We start from the raw sequence: 7,822 nt of genomic DNA, 5'->3' as shown, positions 1-7,822 counted from the left end.
ATACTAAACGTATGTGATATAAAGACTTCATATAAAACATAAATGGCTGACAGTAAAATACTCACGCGAAACGTGTTTCTCTTATTTTCTGTTATCGATGCCCCCTATAAGGAGTTGTAAAAGGTAAAAATATGTAAACAAATTAGAAGTAAACAAGTGCTTAAGCTAAAGTTGAGTTTCATTTTACTATCTCACTGTACTCGGATGGGCTAAAATAAAACTATTTTTGGTTCTTTCCCGTTTGTCAAATACGAAATGGTGAACAAGATTTAGCTATTTCTCCACTGTCAAATAGACAGATAATGTTTGTTTGTTCTTGAATTTCGCGCAAAGCTACACAAGGGGTATCTGCGCTAGCCGTCCCTAATTTAGGAGTATAAGGCTAGAAGGAAGGTAGCTAGTCATCACCACCCACCGCCAACTTTTGGACTACTCCTTTACCAATGAATTATGGAATTGACTGTGATATTATAACGGCCCCACGGCTGAAAGGGCGAGCATGTTCGGTGTGATGGGGATTCGAACCCGTGATCCTCGTATTACCAATCGGGTATGCCTTAACCGTCTGGCCATGCCGGGGCCTGACTAAGGTTGTACGGTTGCACAAAATACTGGTTAAGATATTTAATATGTATATATCTAATTTTATTTTTTATCTAACATACATTTTATTTCTTATTTTATTTTAATGGTTATTCTGCATTATTAGCTTAGAATATGAATTTGATTTTCTAGGCTTTTTAGACTATCTGAAATATTATTAAGTTTATGACCGAAAATATCGCTAAAATCGAGGTTATCAAACTGATGGAACAATGCATTCTAGTCATTACGGGTAATATAGGTTGAACCTTATATTCCCCCCGCTAGCACAGCGGTATGTCTCCGGATTTACAGCGCTAAAATCAGGCATTCGATTCCCCTCAATGGGCTGAGCAGATTTCCCGATGTGGCTTTGCTATAAGAAAAACACACTGAAATTTATATTTAATTATTATTTATAGTCATTACTAAGTACAAATGTTTAGTTCTGATATGTGAAGAAGGCGTGCGTTTACCAGAATAATATGACATTAACGGGTTTGAATATTTTCTTGTTGTCAGGTAAGTTTAACATTTCACTACTGATTCTGTCTCAGGTTGAGCAAAATCGTCTTAATGACCATTAACTAAACTCTCCTAAATTTTTGGTGTGTTTTTTTGCAGCGGCATTGTGGCTCATGGAATGGCTTTCAGTTTATTTGTTTGTTTAAATATAAATTTTTACTTCATAGCTCCGTCATCTCCTAACCGATTTGAGATATAATTACAGTTTTGGACTCATAAAGTCAAACCCTTTGGACTGATGTATTTAATCACACTGAAGATCTCATATGTTAATTTACTTTAACATTGCATAATAGAATTTCAATTCCAGGGTAGACTGGTAGAGATTCTGATGAGTAACAAAATCGAATCACTCATAAGTGCGCCGCGTCTATTCTGGATTATCTCTTATTTATCATTCTTTCTTTAAATAGTCCCGGCATGGCCAGGTGGGTTAAGACGTTCGACTCGTAATCTGAGGGTCGCGGGTTCGAATCCCGGTCGCACCAAACATGCTTGCCCTTTCAACCATGGGGGCGTTATAATGTTACGGTCAATTCCACTATTCGTTGGTAAAAGAGTAACCTAAGAGTTGGCGGTGAGTGATGATGACTAGCTGCCTTCTCTGTAGTCTTACATCGCTAAATTAGGGACGGCTAGCGCAGATAGGCTTCGTGTAGCCTTCCGCAAAATTCTAAAACAAACAAATAAATGTCAATATTACACAATGTTCTTGTTTTAAGTTTTAAAACATGTTCTGCTCTGGAGATAATTTGACTAGAAGAGAAATCTTAAACCACCACAACTCAAGCACCTTTGTCAATTACCTATCACGTGCTTTTCATTTGGGTTAAACCATCTAACATACAAATTCTGTATTTTTAAGAACAGAAACAAAAATAGCAACTTCTTGTAATAGTTTACTGAAGATAAACTGTAATTTGTTCATTTTTCGTAGATTTGCAGAATCGATTTGTTTTAATTCCATGGCGTTTTTAATAAGTCATAGATTTAATACACAAACTGCCGTTTTTCGGACACCACGTTATAGTTCTCAGAATGTGGACAATCGTGATGGTAGGACAGTTAACGAACTTAAAATGCTCTTTGTTCTTGTTAAGTCCTGAAGTACCTAAGGTCCTACTGAGAAACAATTTTGGAAACTGGACATCTTCAGGACCTCATTACAGGAGAGGTGAAAGGTCAAAAGGCTCAAACACCAAAATAATAATCTAAAATTGTATACACGAATCATTAATTCCGAGTCCAGTTCCGCCTTCTTTTTGATTGATTTAGAAACTGGCCAATCAGATGAAGGATGGTAAGTTATTTACTTTCTTGATGAGTCTAGTGTCTCAACTAAAATATCTGCTCTGTTGACAGTAGCCTGTTTACCAAGAATTGTTTAAATACTTAAGTTCCTGACTTCCAGTTTCCCACAATTCTGTAATTTCAGGTTACGTCTTTATTTGTTTAAGGGTTCTTCAAGCCTATTTTCATATCGGTGACGTTCTTGTTTATTTTACACCTTTGGCTCTTAAGACATTGGTCGAATAACACCAAGAAATATAGTTTTCGTTAACAATTTGTTTGAAGTTAAGCACAAAGCTACACAATGGACCATTTGTGCTCTGCCCACGTTGTAAGTCCGCGGTGCCACTGGAAGAGAGAGTATTTAACAAATAAATAAATTTATTTTTAAGAATTATAGTTTATTCAACAGCTAAATACATTTATCTATAAGAAGTATGTTTGAATTAAAAAAGAAATATGCTTATTGTACACAATTTGGCTCGAAATTCAGTGTAGCTCCCTGATACTCGGTGTAAGCTTGAGGGCCCACAACGGCAGAATTAGGTGTTTGATCCTGCTGTGGACACCGCTGAGATAGCCCATTGTGTAGTATCGCGCCTAACAACGAAAAATACTATGGTCATTGTTGTTCACATAATTTTTCATTCTTATAAATCTGGCTTCGTGAGAAAACAGCCCTCTGCTCGGAAATTTACAGAAACTGTTTAAAAGATCGTGCTTTTAAACTTTAAGCATTTTGGATTTTCAGTAAGAGAAAGAATGAAACCCTCTAGTGTTCGCTGCTAATAAGAAACAACCCAACAACTTAAACTGTTTTTTATAATCGATTACGTTCTATGGATAATAACTTGAAAAGAGAGACTTTCTGTCACTTCTAATATAGACTTTCTGTCACTTCTAATATAGACTTTCTGTAACTTCTAATATAGACTTTTGTCACTTCTAATATAGACTTTTGTCACTTCTAATATAGACTTTTTTGTCACTTCTAATACAGACTTTCTGTCATTTCTAATAGTTTCTGTGACAGTTGATTATTTCAGTAAAACATATGTATATCCGTCAAAATACGAATTTTTTGAAATTTCTAAACAGTCCTTTCCACACTATTCATTCGATTTTATTAGTTTCAAATATGAATTTTCTTACAGGAATACAAATTTGCAAATCTGAATGTGGATATATGTGAGAAACGTTAAACAAAACTCGAATTGAAACTGTTCCACTCTTATAGAACGTACATTAATCCAAATAAACACGAATGTGATTTGAGGTCACTATTTCAACACTACCAAAACATATTTCTCCATTAACCTGTTAATATTCGACACAGTCCATTTGGATCGATTCCGCCATTCACACGTTCCAGGAACTTCCTTTTTATTTCTATCGTCATGGTGATTTCCCATTATGATTGGAAACAGGTCAGAGATCCCCAAAAAGCTAGAGACTCTGTTTGTGAAAGAAGGTCTTTCACATAACGAAATAAAATACCAAAAATTATTAAAATTATAATTATTCTAGCTGGTCAGCAGCCAATAAACGACGCGAATTTCGGAACTTTGAACAAACATTCATGTTTTTCGTAATGTATTTTAGTATTTTGAACTCGCGGTATTTTTAATTGTGGAATAATATAATAAAACTTTTTCCACAGGATGTCGCTAAAATTCAGGGGACCTTTACTGATTGCTGAAACGCGTTAGTTAACCAATCAGATAACACCCTACAGGAAATGACAGTTAAAAAGGTGGTCTTGGACGAAATGATTCGATTGCATTTTGATAGTCTTTTTTTTTTTTCACAATTACACTTGTAACTGGGGGATCTTGGAATAGCTTTGGCCATTCGTCATTCATCGGCATACGTCTTTGTCTTGTTTTGTTGGTTTGTTTGTTTTGGAATTTCGCACAAAGCTACTCGAGGGCTATCTGTCCCTAATTTAGCAGTGTAAGACTAGAGGGAAGGCAGCTAGTCATCACCACCCACCGCCAACTCTTGGGCTACTCTTTTACCAACGAATAGTGGGATTGACCGTCACATTATACACCCCCACGGCTGGGAGGGCGAGCATGTTTAGCGCGACGGGGGCGCGAACCCGCGACCCTCGGATTACGAGTCGCACGCCTTACGCACTAGGCCATGCCGAGCCTACGTCTTTGTCCATCGCTCCAAGAAGCGCCAGCTATCAGGGAACAGTTCAAAACTCTTAATATTTCCAGATCTCCGCAAAAAAGTTTCTCCTAATCTTTCGAGAAGATCCGTAAACTTCTATGTTCATAATTAAAAACTCAACCGGTTAGTCCAAAATCCTTCATATTCACGTGACATGTGATCTTAATTCATGAAGTCTGGTGGAGAGAAACGACAGTTCCTGACTGCCCCTGGTTGTCTTTCAGACCCTTCGGGGCCTAAAGCTGTTTAAGATACATTAACCTGCCAAGAAACGAAACGGTTATCAACGTTTCACTAACGGTACTAAAATTACCTTTCAAAATCCGAAGAGTAGGTTTCGCTCTACTTACGTATCTGCTTAATTTGAAATATTTTGAATTCTTGTTGTATTCAATAAAAACTTAAATTAACTCCGTGAATGTATATTTATTAACTAAAAGTAGCAGCACTTATGAATAAAAAAGAACACGTTTCGAAATTTCAAAGATAGTGGATGAGGCCAAACAATTTCCACAGCAACTTTCATTCTGTACTATAGTACACTGCGAGAAATCATTAGGACTTGTTCGTTTATTTTTGGATTTACCCACAAAGATACACAATGCTACCTACGTTGTGCCTACCACGGGTACTGAAACTCGGTTTAAAGTGCTGTAAGTCTTCAAATTTACCGCTGTGCTAACGAAGGTAGCACTGAGATAGACCAAAAGATATAAACACACACCACAGTAAACATCTTCATACACATAAGTTTTGGGCTGTACCAATGAAGACCTAAATCCGTAAAAGTAACCACAAACGTCAGGGGGTCAAACCGGGACACCGTTGTGACATGCCAACTCAGTCTAGGCCTAATAATCTAATATTCTACAAAAATGGCGGCAGGGTCTGATCGCGTGACTGATGATGTCACTGCAGTAGAACGCTATCTACATTATTCACATCATTGGTTACATTTTCTATTTTTCGTCTATAGTTACTATAATAATAGCCAAGAAGTAGACCGCTAGCTTTCTTTAAGCAAATATAGACCCATCTAGCACAAAAGAACACAAAAAATGGGGCATTTGTTACGTTCCGAAATATTTCTTCGGGGCACATGGACAGGAAGATCTAAACAGGGATGCATGGTCACTAAGCCTAAACAGTAACGCCTATAGTGGCAATTTTTCTGAGATGTGAATAACCTCTAACCTTACACAATTGTGACCGCTTAATGGAATTTCATTAGTCACATGACGTTTTTTTAAAGAATACTGAAAGGTCCGCTTGTACATAGTCATACTGTTGCTCAATGAAATTAAATCCATGACATGTTAGTAATTTGGTTTGTAAGGTAAGACCTTACGTCGTTAGTGCTGCCATCTAGAAAAGTTATGTATAACTACCGTTTTTCGTGTGCATAATAGTTTATTTCTCGCAAAGTTGCACGAAGACAATATGCGACAGCTGTCCCCAGTTTAGCAGTGAAAGATAAGAGGAAAGACAGCTAATCATCAACACCCTTCGCCAACTTTTGAGCTATTCTTTTACCAACGAAAAGTGGGATTAACCTTCATATTATAACGCCCCCACGACTGAAATGGTAAGCATATTTGGTGAGACGGGAATTCGAAACTACGACTCTCAGATTGCAAATCAAGCGCTCTAACCATCTTGCGATGTCGGATCATTTTTTTGTTTTCATGTGACTTCGTGCGTAAACGTACTGGAGAACAGGCGCGAATGTGCGAATATTCAAAGCTTGGCTTCAGTTTTTTGTTCTTAGTAACTAAGTTTATTGAATCTCGAGTAAAACTTCCAGAGGGCTCTCTGCCTTAACCATCTCTAACTTTGATATGATGGACTAAGGAGAAGGCAGTTAGTCAACAACACCCACCGCCAATTCTGAAGCTTCTATTTTGCCATCATATTATAACGCTTCCACGACTGAAAGTACGAACATGTTTTATGACTGGATTCAAACTCTAGACTCGCAGGTTGCAAATCGAATAGGTTAGCCTCCAGGCCATGCCAGGTCCCTATTAACTTTAATTTTTTATGGTTTTAGGGTTATGAAGAAGATAATTTAGAAAATATGTCTTATGTTATTTCAAAAGCTGATAGCTTATGATCGCATACGATGGCACAACATATCCATAGCGTGTAGTCTTCTCTATCCAAAACGAGAGCATTTAAATGACAATTAAGTGACTTTACTGTGGTCACCAAATGCTGAACTAATTATAAATCGCAATATTACGAGGGAGATAAGGCTATTTTAAATTACTTTGGGGGCCGTTTTATCTAACCTAATAGGTAAAATGGTCATCTATCACAAAAAGTCAGTTTTCTTAGCGTCTGAAATAAGTCTATGCTCAATTTTTATTTAAGACGAAAAAAGGCACCAGGGGTTTTCACAATATTTACCATAACTGATGAAAAACGTATTTTTATCCAACCATCCGCAACATTATTTTTTCTTTGCTATTTGTTTCATTAACATTATTTCTTAGAATGTTTAATATATATAATCAAACTTTTATTATAGAGATTTATTTATTTTTTATACAGTTAGCTTAGTATATGGACTTAGAAAACTAACCCAAATCTTTAAGTTGATCAAATTTCATGAAATACTATTGGGTTTACGGCCGAAAATGTCGTTAACATCGAGGGTAGCGAACTGGAGAATCTCTTTTAAATATTAATATGTAAGAACAGTATATCTAATTAACTATTTTAATTACTCGAATAATTTTTAGTTTCGATCTAAGTAGGTAGCTTGGCCTGCTAGGACCCAAGTAGCTCAGCGGTATATCTGCGAACCTACTCGTACAATGCTTGAATCCAGGTTTCGATACCTGTAATGGTTATATCGTGGATAGATCATAGATAGCCCATTTGTGCTCAATTTTAAAATAAAAAACTATGTTCTGTTAGGAAGTTTATATTGATTAACATCTATTTTAGCACATTGTAAGACAAACTAACAGACTGTAAGAAAACACAAAGATAGAACTTAACAGATAAAGTAAGATTTTATTTGGTAAATACGGACTCGGTTCATGTTGCTTGCAACACGATAAACAAGGTTGTGTTGCATATATGTCTTTTGTTCTAGCTTCAGTGTCAAGTTGAACAAGTTTTCTTACACCTCATAACACGGTGACACACAAAAGTACGACAGGGAAAAGTTACTGACCTCGAGTCGAGTGAAAGACGGAGACCGATTTAGAAACCGCCCGATCGTTTTAACTCCGAGCTC

The sequence above is a fragment of the Tachypleus tridentatus genome, unplaced genomic scaffold (genome assembly GCF_004210375.1).
Source record: "Tachypleus tridentatus isolate NWPU-2018 unplaced genomic scaffold, ASM421037v1 Hic_cluster_2, whole genome shotgun sequence".
NCBI classification, from domain to species: domain Eukaryota; kingdom Metazoa; phylum Arthropoda; class Merostomata; order Xiphosura; family Limulidae; genus Tachypleus; species Tachypleus tridentatus.
The sequence above is the reverse complement of the archived record's forward strand: the minus strand, read 5'-3'. Positions refer to the sequence as shown.